This window comes from Athene cunicularia (assembly GCF_003259725.1).
Source record: "Athene cunicularia isolate RWA chromosome 2 unlocalized genomic scaffold, athCun1 chr2_part1, whole genome shotgun sequence".
In the NCBI taxonomy this organism is placed as follows: domain Eukaryota; kingdom Metazoa; phylum Chordata; class Aves; order Strigiformes; family Strigidae; genus Athene; species Athene cunicularia.
The window spans coordinates 12,693,906-12,719,031 of record NW_020799095.1 but is presented as its reverse complement, the minus strand read 5'-3'; the positions used below and the strand labels follow the sequence as shown (position 1 = coordinate 12,719,031).

Genomic DNA, 25,126 nt, shown 5'->3' with positions numbered 1-25,126 from the left:
TGATAAAATAAACCATGTATTAATTCAGCTTAGTAAATATAACATACATACTTCCACTTCTGAATATGGAACTGACATATTTGGAACTGAGAAACTGAGCAAATGATATATGCCATTAGAATTTTGTAGAAATGTACCCCAGCTTCCCTCCACTAGCAGTAGACACACCCACACATCTTTTATTCATTGTGTTAATTAGCACCTTTTGAATAGTATGTCAATAATGACAGTCCTAAAAGTGCAAGCTGACATACAATCTATCTATGAAACGACAAAGAAAATAAGCTCAATATGGTTGTGATTTACTTAATAATGATTTAATAATGTAGACATAATTCAATGTTCAGTTTATACACAAATCATGTTTACTTAATAACAACGGATGGTGTTGAATTTAAAATAACTTATTTAAAACAGTAATTTTCTGAATAATGTTGAAAAGTGAGTCTTTTCTGGTGTCACGTGAAAAAGAATGACAGTGGTGGGTATGTAGCCAACACCTTTTTGAATCTCAGCTTGCCACATTTCACAACAGCTAATTGGAATTAGGGGTGTACACCTACATTTACCTGCCCAGTGCCTCAGTTCATTTAGAAACTTTACACTAACTGAACATAAAACACTTGATTCCCTCTGGGCCCAGCTTGCGAACTGATCACTAAAGAAAGTTGAGTGGGTGGGTGTGGTGTAGCTCATTTGAGTGTTTTCACCTGGTTTCTGTTGCCAAGGAAACCACTTTTGTCTGTTTACATTCATAACAGCAATTGCATTGAATTCTGAGTTTCAGATTTTTTTGAGTGAATCAAAGCATCAGGGAATAGTGATAAGTGAGACACAAAGATACCACAAGAAAGTTTACAGAAAGCAGAAAAAGCTTTAAAAAGTGCATATTTAAATTCGTATTAACTCAGTACTATTTGAACTTTATATTTGAAATTACAAAGAAGTTAATACAACTTCTATGTACAAAACCACAAGAGGGTACATGGAGAAATTTTCATTGTGTTCTAAAGCACAGTCTTAATACTTTTACTGGAATTACTGTTTTTAATACTACAGTTATTATAGTTATTAGAAGTTTTCCAAATTTCAAGTTTGTCTTCAGAAAAATGTTGATTTGACTTTCTGACTCTTTTACTCAAATATAGTTACATAAATTTTTATTTTTTCATAAACTTTCAATTTATATTTCAATAGTTATTTTTATATAAATCTTTCCCGTGTCCTTTAGATTAGCTCCTACTCATAAGTAGAAGTTCAAAACCTACAAATAAAGACCATAAATGCTCATATTTCCCTATTTCAGCTCTGTTTTGTGTAGACTTGGCTGTAGTTAGGTGCTTCCCTGGTTAAATCTCTAACCTTCTTGTAGAAGGCTATAAGTATATGTAAAATATATGAACTTTTCCACTGTGAAAAATTTTCACAGCTGCACAAAGATTGATAATTTAAGGCTAGGACTAATACAGAAGAATTTACAGATTATTTCATTCTCCTCATATTCCAAAAGAAATCCAAGCCTTCTAGGTGCAGAAACATCCAAGGAGAGCAATGTGTTTTCTTGGAATAAAAGAACTCTCAGCCCACTAGTTCCTGGCACATTTAGACAAATTGTGTATCTCTAAAAGAGTCCTATGACAGAGTCTTGCTTAAAAAGCCCTACTGTAGGTTTACCCACTGGATTTCTCTCTTTGGGAAGAAATATATGTGACATGAAAAAGAAAGAAGAAACAAAGTAAAATTAATAAACACTATTTCCTACTTTAAAAAAAAAGAAGTAACTTATGTTTTATATAAGGAACTAATACTAACAGAAAATAAATGCCTACATGCTGATAAAAACTAGTGGTATACCATGGAAGCAAATTTGCATTAAAAACTAGTTTTATCTAAATGACTAGCCAGGAAGAAACTATTTTGAGAAAAACAATCAAAATATTCAGAATGAACAAAGGTTTGTGAGGCACTTGAAAACTTGAAGATCAGTTAGTTTACAAGAGAGTTACATTTATTCCTTTACATAATGCTGTTCCTTTTGTCTTGTTTTCAGTCGGTCTTGGGCTACTCTGTGAACACATTCAGAGCCTCAGTGAAGTCCATGAGATGCTGTGTATAACTACAAGGTTTGCCAGAACACAAGTCCTACCAACTATTGCAGGGTCAGAGCCTCAGTACTTTGAATAACCTCCTTCGTTCATACATGGTGCACACAGACCTGCTTGCAATGCCAGTTAGTTATAAAATCGTTTGTTCTTAAAGTAATGCATAAATGTGGATAGATTAAGTCATTCCAGAAGTTGTGCAGACTGAAAAATGGGGTTTATTTACTAACACAAGTGAGTTGTTACACTTCCATCAATTCAGAACAGGCAACAATATCTTCCAGTACAAAGCTGACAGGTCACCATCTTTCACTTTAAGCTATCTGTTTGGTTTTATATAAAAAACATGGCTGGGGATACAAAGCAGTACACAAAACAATGAGAATGTTCTGACATTACTTACTGTTTACACTGCAGTTATATTTTGTCTCCTTCCTACAAACCTTTGTTACCTCTACCTCACATTACACTGAAATCTAAAAATCTATTTTTTTTCCACTGACCAAAACCAAGTATTTGCTGAAGCTACATGAAACTGGCTGCAATTCTACAAACCTAACTGGATAAGAGTAGCCCCTCTGAATTCAACGAGACATTTTATATGTTGAAGTGTTATAGGACATCTGCCTAAGAGATGCTCTATATTTCAGGTTCAGTCACATTGACTTTTACGTTTCTCATCTCCTTTAGTCAAGCACAGGTTATCAGGTTCAAAACTGGAACAGCTATATGAAATTGTATGGTGTGTAATATAAAAAAGGTCAAACCAGACAGGTATAGAGCCCTGTCTGATTTTAAAACCTAAGACATCATTTCATGTTTTAGATTTCTTTGGGAAGAGATTATTGACAGAGTGAAATTGCCAAATGGTACTGAAATTTAATGCTGAGACTCCAAACTCTTTGGAGCTGGCAAATCCCTTGATACCTGTTCACAATATTTATTAACATATTTATACTTATTTATTGCTTTTTATTGTTTTTATGATGTTCTTCCTTTTGTTATTGCTCAGTGTTGATTCCCATCAGTCTATAATAACCATAACTGAAATGAGAGGAAAAAAACCCCAAACTTCTCACGTCTTAGAATTAAAACAACAGAGATCTGATATATATAAATTAGTACAAATAAGTCAGTACCATTTAACAGTTTTCAATCCATGTTCACCAAATGTTGGAACGCTCCTAAAGTGAATAAGAAGCTCTGTCATTAAGAGAAGGTTAATTTAACCTTGCAGGCATGACCTTAACACCTGAAGAAATGCTGACTTAATTCACACAATGCTTGTGTAAAATGAAAGACTTTTTCCTTTTGTTTCCTTTTTACAAAATTTTATCCATGGACACTTGATAACATCAGTAATCAAGAAGAGATTATACTATCAGAACTACCGAGGTATTAAAATACCTCAATGAATACTGAAGAATATTCAAGATTCCTCTTCCTTCTATCCTTTAAGAATAGCATTTAACAGTTGCCAATTCCACAAGCAGATGTATAAAAGCATACTGTTGTTAAAGAACAGACAAGCTGGTTTCAAAGTTTTGTACTGAGATGCAATCCTTTCTAGATTTCTGAAGAAAAATAAAATGTCAGGGGAGAAACACTCCAAGTTTGCACATAGCATTTGTGGTAAAAAGGATCTCCTGAAAAAGTCAGCACATGAGGCATGCAAATACATCACAACGAGACCAAGCAGGGCTAAGGAAAACCTAACATGTCTAGCCTGGTCCCTACAAAATTACATCTGGAAAACTGGTTTCTGTAAAAAGTTGTCGAGATTTCTGAATCCTTTTTGAATAAAATGAAAATAAGTAACTTCACCTCCAAAGCTCCCAGTTTACAACTATGATATCTCACTGCCGTGATAATTCTTAATATTCCTTTATGCCTTGCAGCACCCCAGACTTATGTGATGGAGAACATCCAACTGAAAACTTCTAGGTAAATGAAGACAGAACTCTCACTAAGGAAATCTAGTAGGTTTCTAAACTTGTGGTATACATTTGGGGTGTATGGACAGTTTGACACTGATTTGGGCACAATGAGCTTCAGGATGCTTTCTGGAGTTTCAACCTTCACTAAGTACAGGTGAAGCAGCAATATGGGACACCTATGCTTTTAATGTTCATATCCTTATGACTCTTAAAACTGAATCCTAAAAAAAATTTATTTAATATATTATGCTTAATTCTACGATTAAATTGCATAAACCAGTAAGTGCATTTTCCCTTGGGTATGTATTAACAATTTACTTTTTGCAGACAAGTGCACAAATATGATTAGCTTTTGCAAATTGCTCCTTATTCTGTTACTGGTAAGTAATTTTTATATTATTGCAATGTACACAGATGCTATTTTCCACTACATATTCAGCAGTAATGAGCTAATTCAATGTGCTAAAAACAACAAAAGATCTTCAAGAATGAGCTATTTGCTTCAATAGTCCAAGCTCCATTGAAATGTATGTTAAAATCATCCATGAAAGGAAGTTAGCAACTTGCTCTAAAAGGCCTATTGCAAAAGAACTTTCTTTAGTTCATTTATTCAAATCCTGAATGTGTTCTGCTACCTTCCTAACATGCATACTATTGATCAACATCTTGCATATTGATTTGGAAGTTATTTTTTGAGTGTGGCTAATATACTTCATTACTTCTCTTAAAGAAATAACATTTTGGCAGGAGCTTTACAACTGTTTCAATATTCACTCTTTGAATTCATTATACACAAAAAAAATCTAGAAAAGATGAATCATGCTGTTTTCATTGCCCTTTGAAAATTGCAAGGACCTCCTTGCTGAGAGGAAAAAGAAGAAAAAAAAAAAAAAAGGTAACAAGCATGTTAAGTTTAGACTGTGTGGGTGAAATCCTGGAACCACTAAAGTCAACAGAAATGACATTTATTTCACCCTGGACTGGTGATTGAAAGCAAGTGCAATGCTCCACCTGGATCCATTGGAAAGAATTTAAAGATGGATGGACAGCTTTTGACTGAGACAACAAAACAAAATGTACTGAATCACAGAAACACATTGGTTCAGCAAAAGATCCCATGCTTTCACCACAAAAATGTCTTATATGCAACTTGGAATATGCTACTTGTTTATCCTCACTATAGCATTTGTTTGGCTAACTCTGCATCATCTTGATTGGTGCTACATATTCTTTCTCAGCTGCTACTGGTATGTTGTACATACATACAGTCTACAAAATACTGACAAAATGAGAATTGAGAACACCCAGTTCAATATTACTCAAATGGAAATGAGTTAATTTGTTTCCCTGCTCTTTCTTTACTAGTTTCTACTTAACACTGCTGGAGAAAACCACACCACTTGAGTGATCTGCACAGGAATATTTTCCTGTTTCTTTTATATTGCTTCAAACCTGTTTGTGAAAGGTATGTGTATATATATATATATACACACACACACACACACACACATATACATGTGTATACTTACTTATCTATCTATCTATCTATCTATCTATCTATCTATCTATCTATCTATCTATCTATTCCTCCAAGCTCCGGAAGTTAGGTAAGAGTACCAGAAGGCCTGCATGGATGAACAAGGAACCCCTGGACAAACTCAAACACAAAAAGGAAGCCTACAGAGTGTAGAAGCAAGGACTGGTAGCCTGGGAGCAATACAGAGAAACTATCCAAGCATCCAGCTCTCAGGTTAAGAAAGCCAAAGCCCTGATGGGAATAAATCTGGTCAGGGACACCAAGGGCAACAAGAAAAGCTTCTACAGGTACATCACTGATAAAAGAAAGACTAGAGAAAATGTGAGCCCTCTCCAGAAGGAAACAGGAGACTTGGTTACCCAGGATATGGAGAAGGCTGAGGTACCCAACAACTTTTTTGTCTCAGTCTTCACCAGCAAGTGCTTCAGCCACACAACCCAACACAGAAAGAAAAGGCGGGGACTGAGAGAATGAAGAACTACTCACAGTAGGAAAAGAACAGGTTCAAGACCATCTAAGGAACCTGAAGGTGCACAAGTCCATGGGACCTGATGAGCTGCATCCATGGGTCCTGAGGGAACTGGTGGATGAAGTGGCTCAGCCACTATCCATCCTATTTGAGAAGTTGTGGCAGTCCGGTGAAGTTCCTGCTGACTTGGAAAAGGGAAAACATAGCCTCCATTTTTAAAAACTGAAAAAAAGGAAGACCCAGGGAACTACAGGCCAGTCAGTCTTACCTCTGCGCCCAGCAAGATCATGAAGTGAATCCTCTTGGGAAATACACTAGGGCACATGGAAAATAAGGAGGTGATTGGTGAGACCCCACATGGCTGTACTAAGGACAAATCATACCTGACAAATTTGGTGGTCTTCTACAATGGGGTTACAATGCTGGTAGATAAGGGAAGAGCAATGTCATCTACCTGGACTTGTACAAAAATTTGATACTGTCCTGCATGACATCCTTATCTCTAAATTGGAGAGACATGGATTTGATGGATGGGCCATGTGCTGGATTTGTGTGTGGCATGGGAGTTTGGTAGCAGGGGAGGGGGCTACAGTGGTGGCTCCTGTGAGAAGTTGCTTGAAGCTCCCCTGGCTCCAAGTCAGGCCTGCCTCTGCAGAAAGACTAACCAATTAGTGATGGTGGCTGTGTCTCTGTGATAACGTATTTGAGAAGAGGAACCTGGGAGGAAAAGTTGGATTTGTGAGGAGGAGTTGCAAGAAGGACACCTATGAAACTCAAGATCAGTGGAAGAAAGGAGAAAGAAGGGGTAGAGGTGTGCCAGGGCAGACACACACCCCCTGTAGCCTGTGGTGAGAGGGCAGGCTGTGACCTTGCCACCCATGGAAGTTGCTGGTGGAATAGATCCATGTTGGAGACATGGAGAGTGGGATGGAGGGCACCTCAGCAGGTTTGCCAACAACACCAAGCTGTGTGGTGCAGTCGACACGCTGGAGGGAAGAGATGTTCCATCCAGAGGGACCTGGACAGGCTTGGAGAGGGGGGACTGTGCAAACCTCATGAAGTTCAGCAAGGCCAAGTACAAGATTTTGCACATGGATCAGGGCAATCCCAATCACAAATACAGGCTGAGCAATGAGTGAATTGAGAGCAGCCCTGCAGACAAGGACTTGGGGGTATGGGTGGATGAAAAACTGACTGTGAGCCATCAATATGCACTCACAGCCCAGAAAGCCAACTGTATCCTGGGCTGCATCAAGAGAAGTGTGGCCAGCAGGTCAAGGGAGGGGATTCTCCCACTCTACTCCACTCTCGTGAGACCCCACCTACAGTGCTGTCTCCAGCTCTGGGGCCCCCAGGCATAAGGACATAGACCTGCTCAAGCAGGTCCAGAGGAGGCCATGAAGATGAACAGGGGCTGGAACACCTCCCCTGTGAGGACAGGCTGAGAGAGTTGGGATTGTTCAGCCTGGAGAAGAGAAGGCTCTGGGCAGACCTTATAGTGGCTTCCCAGTACTTAAAGGGGACTACAGGAAAGATGAGGAGGGACTCTATCAGCAAGTCTCGTGACAGGACAAGGGGTAATGGTTTTAAACTGACAGAGGGTAGATTTAGATTAGATATAAGAAAAAATATTTTCCTGTGAGGGTGGTGAGACGCTGGAACAGGTTGTCTCCCCCCGATAGTGTTCAAGGCCAGGTTGGACGGAGCTTTGAGCAACATGGAAGTGGAAGGTTGGGGTGGAACCCCAAGGCAGGGGGGGGTGGAAATAGTTGATCTTTAAGGTCCCTTCCAATCCAACTCATTCTATGATTTTTTATATATATATATATATATATATATATATATATATGGCTACACACTCAAACAACAGACAACCTGCCACCTCACCAGAAATATTATATTAGATGGAAAGCTTTCCAGTGTTGAGTACACTTGATATATATATCCAGCAGACATCCAGCTATAAAGCTAACAAAGACTCTCACATTTTTGTCAGAGAGATATAATCCGTTGCCCTGCTTTTTTTACTGCGTTGCAAAAAATCTGTGCAGCAGTTTATGGATGGATATAAAGCCACAGCATATATCAGAAACACTACATAATGATATCTAGGGAATAAAACATCAGAAGGCGGCAGATAACCTTTAGAACTCTCAGTCTCAACTGAATCTGTGTGACTATCCATTTTAGAGTAATTTCCTATTTTTGATCCTGGAGACAAATTACATCCGAGTCCATTCCATAATAAAAATACAACCAAAATATAAGAAAAATAAATAGAATAACCCAATTTAGCTCCTAAATACAGTGCTTTACACTATAAATCATCTCAATAATGACAGTTATTCCTATATGAATGAATTTTAGACAGACCCATAAACCAAGGAACCTACCTTAAAAGAACATTAAGGGAGCAAGTTCAAACAGTGGATATGGAAGGGTAAATAGCAGACAGCAAACATTGTGAATGCAAAAGCAAGTACTTGGAGGTGTAGGTTGTTATGATCTATCAGATTATGATGCATATTGACAGTGACTCATGTAAGTCTGCCTGAGACAAGTTAACTTTCCCAAGGCATCTTCCTGGCTTTCAGAGTTCAGGCTGGCCCTAATGGCTGGAACCGTGTCACACCTGTGCACTTATGTTCCATTTTCCACAGAGCCTTGTGAGGCCCCCACTCCCAGCGCTGGCTGAAGTGCCCCTGTGTGCCATCTACTCCACCAGCCAAATCATAACTGCAGAAAGGATCACCCCTTAATGATGCACACATTTAACAAGTAATAAGAATTTTGAACTGTACAGCACTGTGACTGTAACCCAAAGAAGGGGTGAGAGTAGGATCTCAAGTACTATCTAGAGTCTTATTAGTGACAGTGAACTTCGAGAAGTCACACTCTCAAACAAGATCCCAAAGGCCCTCAGGACAGATGCACAAATGTCATGTGGAGTGTGTAACATCTTACAGCTGGCATGACTGTTGCCATTTACAGAGGAATATGACAACTAGGCCAAGCTTAGGACAACTGGCTTTAGCACCCATCATCTCACCAAGTCCAGAAATGATTTAACTTCTAATACTTTCCAATACTTTCGCTTTATAGAGAGATGATGCTTTAATCTTTAATTCAGTGATTTTTCAGTTTCACCTTACAGATATTCATGCCCTTCAGTCTCTTAAAAAATACATTTTAGTGCATTCCAAATACAAAACAGATATTACTTCCAGCTGAGAGTTTTAAGATGTATTAGCACCTTCAGGCTCATACACAGTAAATCTAACAGGTTTCTTCAGGCAGACAACTGGCCAAAAATATAATTGGGAACTTTCAGGCTAGGCCAAAGGGTTTACTATTCCAAATATGCTAGGTGGACAACCAGTTGTCTGCTAAATATGGATTAAATCTATCGTCAAACCGTTTATTCAGATGTGTGCAAACACGGCTTTCAGTCAAATATAAGCCTATGACATCTGCAAGTTCAGGAATATGGGTCTGAAACCCCCTGATATTTGATAGGAGAGAGCCCCTACCTTCTTGACCTGATCACACAGACCACATCATAGTCCTGGTGGTCTTTTGACTGCACAGCTTATTACTACAGAAGCCAGGAACTTAATTTATTGTCTACGTGAATCTTTGCTCCACATGGCTGTACAGTCTCCTCTCCTCCTCCTCATTTAAACCACTCCATTCCTAAAAGGTGTGGGCATCCACTACTGTTCATTAAACAAACAGAAATTAAGGATTACCTTGTCACACACAATTGGCAGTTTTAATAAATAGGTCTGAATAAGCGGTTATTTACAGTGCAAAAATTTCAGAAAATTACTCGAGTTTTGATGCTAATGATAAGATCATCATCCTGTTTATCTATCTTTTGTGGTGCGGATAAAAGAGAATTACGAAAACTATGCTTCACCCCAGCCAAAGGGCCTCAAGGGCCAACCCATCACTTACCAGTTCAAAAATGCACCTCTGTACACACCTCACCATCTTGCAGCGAAATACTAAAGGCCCCCACCTTGTCCTAAATGCAATTCATGTTTGTATAAACAGCATACTGAAATATGAGGTTAGCCCCCTAAACAAGCAAAATCCTGGCTTCTTAGCTAGAGTTCAAACCAATCAGCTTGTTATGAATATACGTACTCAATTAAAAATGCATGTTTAGTATTGGTGGGACCTCTTTTTATAAAAAAAAAAAAGGAGTCATGCCTGCAAAACACAGATTCTTGTGAATTCAACAACGAACAATTTCAATACTTGAATTAAAATTCATAGTCCAATTACTGTAAGTGGCTGTACCTCCTCACTGTGAATCAATCTCTTATTACTCTGTTACCTGTTTCATGTGAGGAGCAGCCATAATAAATCACCAAGCTGATTTCATGAGGATATTGGTGGCAATGGAAGGCAGCACATGGAAGGGAAAAGCAGCTAAATATTTTTCAGCCTTCATTTTCCTGTTCAGGCAGTATAGAAATCAGCATCTTTTGCATACAAGTAGATTTTCTGAGAGAGATAAGACATAAACTCTGTTCATTTTAAAAATTCAGATTTAAAGTAGTTATCCATTTAAGCTATTCTAGAAGTGCTTCTGTCATTATTCCTTACCACAAATACCAGAAAAGAGCTAATTGATAGACCAGGCACCTTAACTTTTGTATGAGCTTAAGTAGTGAGGGGAAAAAAAAAAATAAATAAGGCTGACTTCAGAGAACATCTGAATCCTAAGTAACCCCAGCTGGAGAATGTCTGGATGACAAACTTCCTGCCAGTTGAAAAAGAAGATTTGCACATCTTGCAAGACTCGTAAGACCAGACAAATGTATTTCAGGATTTTATCTCCAAGGCTTTCTACTCTCTGGACTTGGACACACTCTCTCTGGAAGGACTTTTCCTTTGCTTTCAACCAATATCTTTATGGTTATTCAGCATGAATAGCTTCTGGATGGTTCTAATTTTTCTCCTACTGTTTATTCTGCCACCTGAAATTTTCCATTTCTCAAATCACCTCTTTTCTGTCACTATATCCCAAATGTTAATCACAAACTATGACAGAGTCAGGATCTCCTTTCTTTTTGCATATTGATCTCCTACTCTGCACCATCACACCTGTTATTCAATGTTTGCCTCTTCTCTTACATAGCTCCTTCTCCCTCTCACATGCCTTAGAATAACACACCTACCCCAACCATTTATTTCATAAACTACAAATTCTGAAAATACATTTATTCTCATTTACCCTCAGACATTTTTTACAGGCTTGACTTCAACAGTTCTAACATGTTATCTAATCATTTGCATCATATTCCTACTGGTTGTCAAACCCTCTCTCTTTCAAGAAAACTTAAAAATGTGTTTCAGAAAGTATTTTTCCATTAATTCATTTGCCAATCCACTGCTGCTCTCCCTACCTTATATTTTTGTTTCATCTCTGATTTAATAGAAAATAAGCTCTCTAGAAAAAAAGATCTCATCTTACACATCTGTAAAGCACTGTATACTACACAAATATTTAGCTGTAGGGCCCTTGTATAAATGACACATAGTATTCTCCAGGTTCTAAGTAAATTTCCGATTAAAAAGTACCTCTACTATTTTTAAGATCATTACTACAGAATAATTCAGACCATACCAGTAACATATTTCCCAACAAAGGATTTCCAGGGTATCTTGTGGCTAATGGTTGTTTATCTATATCAATGGACACTCAGCAAGAAATATGACAGAAATGCTGAGCCCATTTTCTCTTGGGACCTTGCCTTTGGTTCTGTCTGAAGTAGCATGGACTGATGTCTGCAACTAGAGCAGACATCATAGCCACAACTGAATTAATCCTCAAAATGGTTACAAGTGATACAAATGGCACTTAATAAGAGTCATCACATCACTTTTTCTTAGTGTTAACTTTTTTAAAAGATCGTTTTGTTCTGGATTAATTTCAGTAATTTTCTATGGGATTTGGAGAGAGAATAAACCAATTCCGAACTTGCTTTCATAGTTTAAGCAAGATGCTTTTCAACAAGGAATTTTGCTTTTATAATTATTAGGCTACCAGTACTGGCAATTCAAAGATTGTGCAACACTTGTGAAATTCACACAAAAATCAGCTTCCCACCACCAGAACTATGTTTCTTTTCCACATCTAAACAGCAGACTTTGTCACACACACCAGTGGGAACTCCGCATTGGCTTACTCTTATTATGTGAGTCAAAGAAATCATCTTTCTCATCTTATTAGCCTAGACCACATTGTAACAAACTTCTCTCAAGTGTGAAGTGTAAATCTTCCACTCCATAGGAATTCCTCTTCCTTTAAAATTCCTTCTGTTGGTGCAGAACATGCATAATAATTAGATCCTTCTTAGAAGGATGACAGAACTTGTGCCTTGGGTTGAAACATGCCTTAAATACTGAATCCCTCCCTGGGCAAATGCAAATAATCCTACAAGAGAAATATCTAGGTGGTGACAATTAATACAATCCCATTTATTTTAGCCAAGAGTCTACAGAAGAATCCTTTTTTTTCTTGCTCCAGTCCCTACTCCTCAGGATCCCTGCTGCCGAATGTCATTGAATCTTCTTCTGAGTATCTGTTCTCTCCTCACATCTTGCCAATTGTTTTGGTGGTGGCACCACCTCCAGCAGTACTAATTTAGCACAGGACAAGCTAATAAGTCTACAAAGATTGCAGGCTTTTCTCTGATTCTCAAGTCCTGTTGGTTTGCCTTGCTAGTAAGGCCTGTCTCGCTAACTGAGACATGGGGCTCAAACTCTAGAAGAATAGCCAAAATGGTGCGCACCAATTTTAGTGTATTTTATTAAAAATTCTTCCATTCTGTAACGACATGATGTACATTTTCTTAGCTCTTCTATTATGGAATTTTCATTCTTACAGTCTTTTCAAGCACTAAAGAGATAGAAATTAATAATGTAATATAATTTAGAAAAAGAAATCTTAGCCACTGGGAATTATATAGAATAAAATACTATTGAATGCAGTAAAAATCTTAATTCCTCCTGTGTCCAAGGTGTTAATTATTTCCATATACTCCATGTTTTCTGACATCTTCAGACATTGTTACTCACTTACTGCTGCTTCTCAGAATGTGTTTACCTTAGAAATTGACTTTACTGTAACTGTTTATCACTATAGAAGATCCTGGCATGAAAATCATGTTAGAGAATAAATTGACAAGCAATGACAGGTACCTTGTGCTAGGCCATTTAACTAGAATTGTGTTAGTGAAGAACCATCAGATATTGAATAACAAAGGAAAATTTTCTGTTATGTCATTACAATAATTGGTGAGAGTCTTTGGAAAGGTAATGCAGATTGATGTACCCGTAAAATAAAAATTATGCAATATAATCACATTAATTACTAAATTATAAAAATAGGCAAGTTGTCTCTTTGGAAGAACAATTTTATACAAGTGATGAAATTCTGTATTTGGCAAACAAGGTATTCAAGCAGACAGAACATAAGCATTGAGCCTGTTTGAATGATTTATTTGATTTGCAATTTAGTGGTTTTATCACCAATTTAAAAAGAAACAAAACAAACCATCTGAGTGAATATCCCATAGTTTTAAAATTACTGTATATATCACTGGCCTATTAAATTATGACATTTGGACATGTTTTGAATTGCTGTGTAGACTGAGGTGAGAGATAATAATGCTGAAGTGTCTTCATCTAATGAAAACATAACACCTTCTATTTGGTGGCATGGCTCACTTCAAAAAAGCAATATATCACTGTCCTGAAAATGGCTGGCAGGAATAGGAAAATGAGCTACTGCTAATTAAACGTTTTATGTAAAAACATGATTGCTAATCAAATCTTTATTACCCTATACTCTCACATCCTACTTTCTTCTTCATTTACACTTCATCCTGTAGCCCTTGAAGTATCAGGTTTACAGTCTTCTCATATGTTGTGTTTTTTGATATTGTGAAAGAATAAACTTGTAACAATGATAATTTAAAAATATACCTAAAATTAAAAAGTGACTGAGAGAAAAAAGAATGGTACAATTAAATTACATCTGGTTATTCTGATAGCTAATTAAAAGTCATATTTAAGTAATTACCCAAATATAAAGTATTTACTCAGGCTGAAGTTTCATCATTCTTGTGACAATTGAAAAACACCTTTATTATAAGAAAGGCAAAATGCTTGGCTTTAGATACTTAGAATGCCCCTTTTCTCAGAATTGTGTTATTCGGTAATGACAATAAAGTCATATTTTCCTTAAAGAAAGATGCCTTTAATTTTTACTGATTTTATTGCTATGAAGTTTGTTACACAGCTACTTCATATAAATGGAATACTAAAGATAAATATTACCCTAACCAAGTATCTGATTAAAAGCCAATGAAAAAGCTTTTGCAAACATTGTGGGCTAGCATATACTAAGTTTCTCCTAGTGAAGTACCACATAACTATTTAATTTTCAATTTATATGGTGGTAATTATTGCAATATTTGTACAATGAAGTGAAAAAGTTATAACATAAGATGTTATTTGAAATAGAAAAGAACACTTTTTCTAATGATGTAGGGAAAGATCAACTGAAATTATTTTTGTCAAAGAAATAATAAAATCAAAGCAAGCACTGACAATTGCAACAAGAGTCTAAATGTAAATTAAAATACTTCAGACAAAAGATTTGAAGGCAAGTGATTCCCCAATCGAGGGATGATTTTCACTTGTCTCCAGGTGTAACATTATGTGCACTGATGGGCTGATCAACAGAACAGAACTTCTCCCCAGCTGTAATCAGAAGTGATTGATGGTTGGGACAAAAAAGTTGATTATCATGACAAGTCCACTGATGCAGAGAAAACAGGCTATGCTGGGGAAAGGATAAAACCTGTTCAGAGACTACCTTCTAAAATCTCCTTTCTAAAGAATAAAAAGAAACATTTATGCCCATCCAAAAAGAGCTAACATAAATGAATTCGGTACATTTACTATGCATCTGTATCTACACCATGACACAATGAGACCTATATAAACCCCAAACAGAATAAGGCCTTGTATTTTTAAAACCACAGTTTGAGATGAACTCATCAAACAATTATATATATGAAAGTACCTGTATAGTCTACCAGTAAAGCACTGTCTCAGTTTGAATACATGTTTTGAATTTATAATCAAGCTTTTAAGGGCCATGGGGGAGTTAGGTGTAAGTGACATATTGGATTATTTCCTGAAAAGAAGTCAGTCCCCTTTGGCCATTTTAAACCTTTAAAGACTTCATTTTCAACTGAGATTTAAAAAAGTGCACGAGTGGAGACAATACTCCCTCAAAGGTATAGTTCGAATATGTGGGGGTTTTATTCCAATATAAAGCTTTTAAAAGCAGATATTGGGTTGCACTTCCACTCCTTCAGAGGATCAGACTCCCAGCTGTTAGCTGTGATGTAAGTACACAGAATATCAATATATCCAGAGACTTTAAAACACATGCAAGGACTGATAAAAGAACCAAGGAGCTGAAAAAGTCAGGCCTGGAGGTACTGAAATGGAATTTGTTTACATCAGGGGCAGTTATGTTTAATAGTAATTCTCACAAAAGAAAATATTATATTTGCTACAAGAGGTGGCTGCACAGATACAGTGAAGAAGATTATATCACAGGTACCCCAGGGAGTGCAATTTTACTCACCATAAAGGGGAAAAAAAATAAAATATTGTCCAGACTTAGGATAATATTACTTGATAAGATTTTATGTCTGTTGGAATAGAGTATAATCAACCAAAGCCAGGTAAAAGAGTGAATTCACTTCTAATGCATTTTTAGAAGAAATTAGGAATTTAATTTTTTTTTGAGAAAAAATACAACTTACATCATTTAACTCTTTTTGATAGCAATCTTTCTACATCACACAGAACTGCACATTTTCTTCACTATGTGCTCTTTCTGTGGACCAGACTTTGACACAACCCTGCCTGTTCCTTTTGTCCCAGTTCTTCTTTATGTCCTTATCAGTGCCTAAGAAAGTGAGCCAAGAGTCACTGATTGGTGACAGAAAGCAGACAATATTTTGCCATTTTTATAGTGAAATTTGTTATCTGCATCTCTTATTAATAATCCAGAATCTCAGATTCTTTAGTGTATAAATTCTCATTTTTTAAAAATAAATCTATAAGGAAGAAGTCACAACAGACCAAACAAAGCTAGATGAAGACTGCACAGTAAAGAGTTCACAGTTTATCTTTCCTTTTAGGTGATGATTTGCTTGTGGAAAGTGGTTTCTGCAGAGTCCTCATCAGAGTCGGTCATAAATGTCAATTGTTTATTAGAGTTGACTGGTTTACTTCCCACACTGACTGAAGAACCTCATAGAAAAAAAATGTCTCAAATACAAATAAATGTATGGCAAAAAGTGATAAAGCAGAGGTTTCTCTCCTTGCAGTTGAAATGGGCAGTCTCTTCCATGAATGGAACTTGAGAGAATTGGAAGAGAAACTTCTTTTCCCTCCTTTTATACTGTCTATATGTTTCATACTGTCTATATTTTTCCCTGTCTATACTAATTCCCTTGTGTATAAAATGGCATTTTTCAATGTACAGTTCAGAAATATTAAGTGTTGTCTTCATTACCACAATTTCAGACAAAGACTTCAAAGAAACTCCATTTAGCGACTACCTGCCTAACTTTAGCATTTGAATTCCATTTTCATGTTCCCCCACCCTGCTCCAGGAACAAAGTCTTTCTGACACTATTGTAACCCAAAGAATATAGCTACAAGACTCAATTCATTGAAAGCATATGGAAATACATATGTAATTTGCCTGGAAGTAATCTTAGTGAGTGACAGATAATCCACATTAAGCACTCTCCTGACACTGAAAGAAGATTTTGGAAAATCTAGGGCCTATCGGACCACTTAGGTCTGCTTCCCACTTCCCAGTATCCTGTTTTCTGGTACATTCTTATATTCTAATTTAATAATTTCTGAGAGAAGGAAAATTTCTGACAGCAACAATCATGGATGTGTTCAAACACAAGATGGAGGTTGCTTTTGTTTCAAACTTTCTCTCCTGTTAACAAGTCTCACCTCTGCCTTTCTCTCCTTCTTCTTCTGTTCTTTTCAGTTCTCAGACCATCTACAGCCAAGGATAAGTTAGAAGTTGGCCCCAATAGGACAAATACTGAAATCATTCACTTCCATGCCAGAAGCAGAAACCTTTTAAACCAATTTGTCTCCATATTCCACAGTCAAAATTCTGGTTATTAGTCTTTTGCAAATTATAAACAGGACTATCAGAGAGTGCCATTGCCTACTCACAGATCATTTCTAGCAAACTCAAGTAATTTTCAAGAAATGTCAATCCTTCTGCACAATTGACTTATTTTTTTTTTTAAAAAAAAAAAAAGGGAGTGCTCTGAAAATGAAATTACCTGGTAGGATAAGCAGAGGTAGGAAGCAAGAGTTCACAAAGGTGAATACAGAAAGTTTAAGTTTTACATAATCTTTACGTCCTAACATAGGAACAGCTGCTGATCAGCTGAACGTTTTAATCTCTCCAACATCATGTTCCTATACTGATTCTGATATTCAGTGGACATAGATGTTGGGCATTCCTCCATAAACTCTGATTGTGCAGGGACCAGGGAAGCGTTAGACTTTGCTTTCTCCTTAATATATAGAATAGAATCATTTAGGCTGGAAATACCCTTAAGATCATTGAGTCCAACCATTAACTAACACTACCAAGTCCACCACTAAACCATGTCCCCAGGTGCCACATCTACATATCTTTTAAATACCTCCCTGTGCAGCCTGTTTCACTGCTTGATTTAGACACTCTTTCTTCAACTGCCACTGCTGAATGTGGCTGGAGAGAGAATTTTGAGAGGAAAGTGTAAGTCTTGTAATATGAATACAGTAGACACCAGGGCACTCCATCTCTCCCCACCAGCAACAGACTAACCAGCTGACATTAAGAGCATGCTTTCTTAAAAATCAATAACTTAAAACCTTCCTTCTTTCCTACAGTCTTCTTGTCCTCAGGCAATGCCTCTGTGAGCCTGATACCTCTGGGCTGGTCCATGTTCTGCAACAGTAGATTTTCTAGACAGAATAAATTACTTTCACTACAAGAAAGGAGATAGGTACAAGGATTAGTGAAAAGTTCATGCAGAGAGCTCCATAGCTTGTAGACCACTGAGACCACTTACAGCAGTTACTGAGGATCACCCAAAACATTTAGTTTGTAAGCAATGCTTAAGAGGCAAGAAAATATCCGTGTCCTTAAACTATTAGTCCAGGGACTCAGTTCAACACCTCCAGAAGTACTCTTAGGCTAAACAAGATGCTGTGGCAGATATGAATTATTTTTGCTTCTATGTTGTACAGTTGCATAAAAAGTACTCTATAGAAGGTGAAAACTATGGAAAAAAGTACTTTACACAACAAACCAAAATTATACTTTCTATTAAGCATTTTAGAAATGCTTTAAGAAACTGCAGGTTATGTGAAAATTCATTACTATTGTTCAACAGGATAATTTGGATTTCACAATTTATAAATTAATTTCCTGCATGAACAAAGGTTACTCACAGCCATCTCAGAATGAAACAGCATCTACCAGAATTAAAATAAAAAAAATATTTTATGTCAAAATACAACATGCAGTAAAAAAATAATAATAATAATAATAAAAAAATTTAATTCTCTAGTATGAAAAACAGCAGATCTGCACAGGACCTGATTGCAATTTATATTGCAGCCTGTGGTCTAAGAAAGAGGAGGTAATGCTTCTAAAATGTGCAGGCTAGGCCTATAAAAACAGACTCCACTGAACTGGGAGAAAAAAAAACCCCAAACCTAGGTTGTTTTCACATTTGTCATGTATGCAACGTAAGTGCAAAATATTCTGTGCTATTTGATTAGACTTTTAGTATGCCAAAAAATCACATACCTTGAATTATTTTTTTAAAAAATTCTTTAGGGTTTCCATAATGTGTTGACACAAATGCCAAATATCCCATGGAAATCTCTGCACTAATCACTTTCTATGATTACTTGCTACTTTTTCCAGTGAATACTATAAACCACTATCTCTGGAAAAGTGTCGACCTATGACTGTATTTCCATTCTGACTCACATTCTGATCTCAAATGAATGGCATGTGCAATTCCACAATTGAAATCAGCATTTGTTTCTCCTTACGCTGAACTCCATAGTACAGAAAAGATGGTGCATCATTACAAGGAAGCGTCATATATATATATCTACACAGAATTCTATAAACTATATATATCATCGATATATAATTTTTTAAAACACATATAAATAAGTTAATTCTGGATGAAGTTTTATTCTTGGAGAGGTACAAGTGCTGCAATTAATACTATCGTATGGTAACATTGACTTTAAGGGGAGGATGAGCATCTCTAGAAGTTGCACAAGAGAATCTCCTTAAAGAATCAGGCTGATGACTTCACAGACTGCAGATGCATTGGTTTGGAAAGACCAGAAGTAAAATTGCCCTGAGATAATAGATAAATGTGTTTGATGGCTGGCAATGTCTGCAACAACAGACTTTGATTAAGGAAGCTGTGCATTACAATTCAAGCAGAAATTGTTTGGTTTATATCAAAGCAGGTTTCTAAATCTAAAGGTTAATTGAAAATCCAAATCTAAATCTAAGCCATAATTGAAGGCACAACAAAACATGCAAAGAATAAGAACATGGTTATAGCCACACACAGTGACTGAGGCAAAGAGCATGCATGGTTTCAAAAGCCATTTAAGCAGATCTCTGAAAGTTGAAAAATAGATTTCAAATCAGAAGGGTGAAACACTAAATAACTTCAAGAAGTTAGCTATATCAGCCTTTCCTGGATCTCAATGGCCCCAGCTTTTGAAAGTTCCTCTCTCTTTGCAAACAGAGAAAGCAGGCCAGGTGTGACCATGGCTTGGCACGGACAAGAAGTGAAATTTCTATTACCTCTTCCAAACCACAGAAACAGGTTTGTAAATTAGTCAAGCAGGAGGTCATATAATCTCTCTCTCTCACATCTGGGATTACACTCAGTGTTTCCTGTCCATCCTCAGAAACAGATGTCTAACATGTTAAGACCCTCTGCTGCCAGAGAGCCCATAATTGTCCTTATGTGTTTCCTTCCAGAACTTCACTACCATTATAGCTAGAATTGTTTTACCAAATATTCCAACAACAACAAAATATCTTGAATCCAATTAAGATGAATAATTAATCAAATTTATTCTTCTATCAAAACCATGGAACACAAAGATCAGTTGGTCACTGTTCTCTTATTATCCCTCTTTCATACACTGAAAACCTACTATTTTCTTTGTCTTTTTCAATGTACATCTATCCAGTACTTTCTACTTTCCCTAGGCAAGTAAAATTTTTTAACACCTTGTCATACTAGTGGATGTCTTCTAAATTCTGCAACTAATTATGCTTTTCTTAAAGTGTGATGATAATTTCTGTAAATAATTCTCCACCCAAGCCATTGCCAATTTCAAATACTGTAGAATACTTACCTGTCTATTGATAAATGGAACAGTCTTGGGAAAAAAAAAAAATCATAGGATTAACTGGGTGGTTTTCTTTTTCTATTTTTTCTCCATTAACAATTGTTAATGTGTATTTGGATTGTGGTTCACTATAATTAATTTTTGCCCATTAAGCCAGACATTTCTCATTTTACTACTTGTGCATTTAATTTTTCCAATCTAAGCCCAATAGCCTGTGCTTTTATTTACTGCACTTGTCGGAATTCCAGACTATTTTCTCCAACTGGTGAAGATAATTTTGGACTGCAATCCTGAACCCGTCACCTGCCATCAAGCGCCTGCCATCCTCCATCTAGGCGTCATCCACAAACCTGATACATGTACTCTCTATTCTGTCAGGCACATTGCTAATGAAAATTTAGAGTAGCAGCAAGCATGGAACAGACTCCTGCAGATCCTGACTTGTAGTGATCTTTTGTTTTGACAGGAAACCATCAGCAACCACTCTCAGTACAGTTTTTCAATCTGTTGTGCAACCAACTTTTAACAATTTCACCTGAACCATATTCCCCTACTTACTTTACAAGACTGTCACACAGGACTGTATCAACCCTTATTAAAGCCAAAATACATCACATCTATTTATTCCCTATTATCCATTAGACCAATTACCCTGTCAAAGGAGAAAATTAGATTGGTTTGACATGATCTGTTCTTGACAAATTCATGTTGGCTGTTTCTTATCACCTTATTATCCCTTAGGTGCTTACAAATTGATACTTTAATCATTTGTTCTCGATACCAAGCATAACCTAAATAGGTTATAAGTCCTCTGGTCTTGCTTCTTTCCCCATGAAAATTAGAACCATAGTAAAATACTGTGGAGCTATATTGCCTCCTTATCCTCAAAAAAATCCTTCACTATTCTTTTACTGGAACAGGACTTTTTGAATCCTGACAACTTCATACAGTTGAACTATATATCAATTCAGTGCCTTTGCTTTATAGATATGGAAAAAAAACAAGGTAAAAAACAACAAATAAGGAATCCAAGCATTCAGCTCATGATTTTCAGGAGAGTATTACTACTGTTGCTACTTAAGTCAAACAATAATTTCTGGCTAACATATTTGGAAATATTTTTACAGTGTATCATAATGAAATTCAAGTCCTGTGAGTACATAAAACCGCTGTCCAACCTCTCTCTAAAGGCAAGCTGGATTATCACTCAGCCATCTGCATTAAATGAGAGGGAAGAAAAAGAGAGAATCCCTTTGCAAGGATTGACCTTGTTAACAGACACTGTCACTACCTTGATCAAATGATGAAATTAGAAATGTAGGCAAAGGAAGACCAAATAGTCAAGACAGCTGATCAAAAAATAAATTTAGTAAGGTCTTTTTTCCCAAGCTATGGGGAAATTGGTGGGGGTTTTGTTTGTTTTTTTGTTTGTTTTTGGTTTTCGTTGGGTTTTGGGGTGGTTTTTTTTAGTGATCGCTTATGTTAGCAGAGAATGTACTCCTACCTGTAAGCACAAGTCGTCTTACTGAAGTCAGCTGGACTTCATTTTACAGGGTACTTTAGCAGACGGTTAAAGTTTACCACAAACCATTCATTTAACAGTTCTGAACTGGTGCAATAGCTCTCAGCATCTGCCAAAATCTAAATGGCAACACACTCACTTGCAGCTAAGCACATACTTAAACGTTTTGCCTTGTTATTGGATGCACCGTGTGAATGTAAATGTTATATATAGATCTCTCTCACTGAAAAAAAAAAAAAAAAAAAAAATCACTGCTTGAAACTGACTCCACAGAACCTACCTCTGCTGTTCTAATGTTTTTTCTCAGCATGGAGAGGCTTTGGTTGCTTGTTCATTCCTCCCTTCCCTAGTATGAGAAGATTTATTTTAAAAAGAAATACTGAACACACAGCTGTCATGAAGATTTATAGATAACTCCTTTAGAAAGAAGCTAAACGATTTTAGACTATTGTACTGCCTTTTCTCATTTTTCTTTGAAATGTAATTTTGATACTATGTAACCAGAAAAAAAAGCTCTTCTGCTCTGAAAGAAATCTGTATCAAAGGGGAAAAAATTCTGTATTCTCTGCAAAAATGAAAAATCTCACAGACCAGTTTTATTGTAAACATTTTCATAATACTGTCATGCAGTAGGTAAATGGAATTTTTATTCATTACTGTACGATAAATTCTATCTCTAGCATCTGAAAATAAAGGCATATTGGTAGAACAGCCACAATGCCCTAGATTTCTGAAAAGAAAAGCTATTTATTGTTGTTATCATTTTAAATCATGTTCAACAAAATACGATGAAAATGAAAGTTAGGAATATTCAGTAAGTTAAAACTTTTTCATAATAATAAGAGAAAAAATTATAATGTGTGTACTTGCCATTCATATAGTAGATTTATCAAAAAACTGGTAGCTAATAGATCTTTTTCTTCAGAGCAATCTTTAAGTCTCTACAATAAATCTTCAGTTTAGCACATTTTTGCTTCAAAACCTGGTGGACATTCAGAATTACCCAAGCAACAGAGGAACTTAGCTCTGCCTATTCCCCTCATGTTGCAGAAAAGCATATTTCTAAACTGCAATGGAACTCCAACTAATTATTATTTCTTGGAAAGTCTCAGCAGAGCACTTTGTGATTTTGAGCAGTAATAACTATATGCACTGGAATGAGAAGAGACCATCATAAAGATATCCACAAATCTCTTCTGTGTGATAGGGAAAAGGGGGAGAGATATTGTCTCAGGTTAATCAACAGGCAGCTTTGGGATTGTAATCTCTCCATCAATCAGCAACACTTGGGTTATTTAAAAATTAGGTGAATATTACAAGTGGAAAGTGAAAGATACCCACCCAAAAGGTCTCCCCATTCCATAAAGTTAATGATATTGATCTACTTTGAGAGAGGGGAGCATTAGGACAACCTTGTACTGAACACTGTTGGCAAATTGGAGTTTAAGCCTCTATCACTTGAAGGTGTGAAGTAACAACTAAATATCCACTTAACAGCTTTTCTTCCAACAGTTTGCTGTGAACAGTCTAAATGAATAAATTTCTTCTGAAACCAGTTTTTTAGACACTACAGATGACTCTAAAAATGGCCACTGCTTCTTCCTCCCTACTTCTTTGAAACCTTTTTAAGAAGAGCAGAAAAGGAACAGTATGGGAGCATACCAGTCCTCTGAGTAAGAAGTAAGAGTTTCCACTGATATTCTTTGCATCTGTGTAGAAGAATTTTTATTTCAAACATTTTATTCTGGAAAATGCCTAGCTCCTGTCAGCTGGAAAATTTTCCGCTTCATGTTTCAATCTGAGTTGTGTATCTCCTAATGACTAAGTCATTTTAATGATGTGTTCATCCTCTCTTTTGTCTGGATCTTTCTGCAGACTAACAAATGGACTACCCTCTTAGAAAGGAGGTGTTTCACTTTAGTATGTAACACCAAAGAGTTTGATGTCTCTTGCAGCTATATACTATGTGGATTCAGTGGATATGTTTTTTCCTGAGACAAAGCTGAAAATCATGAGTGATGAGTTAGGCTGCTCAGTCAGTGGGATCCACTGTAGCCCAGAAGTCTCCATTGTTCCCTTCCTGTGAATGGCTCAGTATCTACAGTCTTAATTCTAGCATCTGTCTTCTAAATGGAAGAGACTAATTTGACTCTTCTATTTCCATCTATGAGGGAGATGACAGCTCCAGAGAACGTATTACCTTTCCTTGCATCACTGTTTGAGAATTATTTCAATGGAATAAGAGGAAAGTGTCCATTCAGCCTATGAACTAAAAAACCTGGGGTCACCAGTGAAAGTAAGTACATGATGCTGCCAGGTCTGGAAATTCTGACTGAGATCTCATTAAAATTATTTCTAAGCAATGAAAAGCTGAGGGGAATGAAGAGAGCTACATTATTTTCATCCCTTGGTGGTCAATCCTTAAAAGGAGTCTTCAAGGTTCAATTAAAGTTTTTGACAAGTTCATGACTTTGATAAATAAGTGATAAACTGAAAATAGGTACAAACTGTACATAAATAGCTGCCTACAAAGAAGCAGCTGCACACAAGAACTATTTCATTTCTTCATATGATTAGCATGAGGAAGGAACCTCATGGCCATTTTTGAGTTAGACCTCACTCTAACTTCAAGCATTTTTATTCTGACAGAAGTAACTTCCACATTTAAATGAGTAAACCGAGTAGCAAATGAAAGACATTTGGTAGGGGAAGATAAGTATCCACCAGCAATGCACTGTCAAGAAACTTCCCGGAGAGACTACAATAGCTGAAGAAAATACATTGTATCATGTCAGGGTTTGTCTGCACACACAATGATCCCGGAGATGGAAATAAACGAATCAAATTCTAAGTGGCTTTTCCGTGACAGAACAAGTATTCCTTGGCAAGGAGCACGACAGCACAGCTTCTGTGGGTAATTATGGGGGATGGGTTTCCTCTGTGTATTAGAGACCATCTCCAGTTCAGCTCGCTACTACTTGATTGCTGGAGTGAGAGGATGTAAGGTAGGAACCAATTGACAAAAAT

General features: G+C 36.7%; 1 protein-coding gene across 5 annotated transcripts in view; it reads right to left on the bottom strand.

Annotated features, from left to right (window-relative positions):
- ZNF385D (zinc finger protein 385D) overlaps window positions 1-25,126 on the bottom strand; it is a 443,055-nt gene that overhangs the window by 78,774 nt on the left and 339,155 nt on the right. The window lies entirely within an intron of this gene.